We start from the raw sequence: 1719 nt of genomic DNA on the forward strand, positions 1-1719 counted from the left end.
GAAATAATATGAATGTATATATAGTATATATACTGTAATATATATGTATATATAGTATATATACTGTAATATGTATGTATATATAGTATATATACTGTAATATGTATGTATGTGTAGTATATATACTGTAAAATGTGTGTAGTATATATACTGTAATATGTATGTATATATAGTATATATACTGTAATATGTATGTATATATAGTATATATACTGTAATATGTATATATAGTATATATACTGTAAAATGTGTGTATATGTAGTATATATACTGTAATAAGTATGTATATGTAGTATATATACTGTAAAATGTGTGTATACATAGTATATATATACTGTAATATGTATGTATATATAGTATATATACTGAATTAAGTATGTCTATGTAGTATATATACTGTAGTAGTTTCTATTTTAAAAAATTTAGTTGAGGTTTTCTTTTTTCATCATTACATAGTTTAATTCTCTTTTATAATTGAAGACTTTTGCGAAATCTGCTTATGCAAGTGCTAAGTGTATTTCTATTCAACAAAAATTTTATACGGCATAATCACGTTGACACACCGGTTCCCGTCAGATCACCGAAGTTAAGCAACGTTGAGCCTGACTAGTACCAGATGGGTGACCATTTGGGAATTCTAGGCGCTGTATGTGCTTTCCGCTTATCTCGGCATTGTTTCCAGCCGTCCTGAACCTCCACTGGTATTCAACAATGTTGACTCAGGAGAGGTGTGGTTGGAGATTGCGCAACTCTTGCCACAAAAATTCACGTGCAGGCACCCTTACCGTGGGTATCCATAGTCTGTCAAGACTGAAGGAAGCCTTTCTATTCAACAATTTTAGTAAAGGTTTTTTTTTTATCCTTATATAGTTGAATTCTCTTTTGTAATTATAAACCTTTTAGAAGTCGGATTATGTAGGTGCTAAGTTTGCAATAGGTTAAATTTAGTTTCTTTTTTTCCGGGAATTTAAACTGCATTCTTTATTTTTACATTTTACATATTTTTTACTCCAAGCTTCTTTAGATTATATATATATGTATATTTATATATATATATATATATATATATATATATATATATATATATATATATATACATATATATATATATGTGTGTGTGTGTGTGTGTGTGTGTGTGTGTGTGTGTGTGATGGTCTCTGTTCAGTTTCGAGAGACATCAGATGGCCCATGTAAGTCTGCATGCGCATGTAATTGAGACGCAAGAGTTAAACTATCCCCAATCCTAACCTCTCCCGAAACAGCGCTGCCTGATTCAAATGGCAAGGATAAATCTAGGGAAAAGGGAAACAATGCCGAGGTAAACGGAGAGCACATACACCACCCGGTATTCCCAAATGGTCCCCCATTCTAGTACTGAACAGTCTCAACGTCGCTTAACCTGGTGATCGATCTATCACCCTCTTTCTCTCTCTTTCTCTCTCTCTCACTCTCTCTTTCTCTCTACATCTACATATATACGAGCATCATTTTATAAATAACGCCCCCTATTTTCTTACTCAAAAAGTTGAAGACCTGCGAAGACTGGAGTGGTATCATCATAACGAACGACCTTTCGTGCTACAGAATGTAATTTTCTACGTAGTCATTATCGTTCTCAGTTCACTTTTGTCAGGAATTCAATGACGCATATCTACTTCTGACGCACTCTATAATGCGTGTTGTTTTCTCAGATTCTCTCACTGTCAATATCTGCACCAG

At 32.9% G+C, this 1719-nt stretch overlaps 1 pseudogene; it reads left to right on the plus strand.

Annotated features, from left to right (window-relative positions):
• The first annotated feature begins 536 nt into the window (after positions 1 to 536).
• LOC145277354 (5S ribosomal RNA) lies at positions 537 to 653 on the plus strand (annotated as a pseudogene).
• The last annotated feature ends 1066 nt before the right edge of the window (positions 654 to 1719 follow it).

This window comes from Euprymna scolopes, chromosome 5 (genome assembly GCF_053919585.1).
Source record: "Euprymna scolopes isolate OS-2025 chromosome 5, ASM5391958v1, whole genome shotgun sequence".
NCBI classification, from domain to species: Eukaryota; Metazoa; Mollusca; class Cephalopoda; order Sepiida; family Sepiolidae; genus Euprymna; species Euprymna scolopes.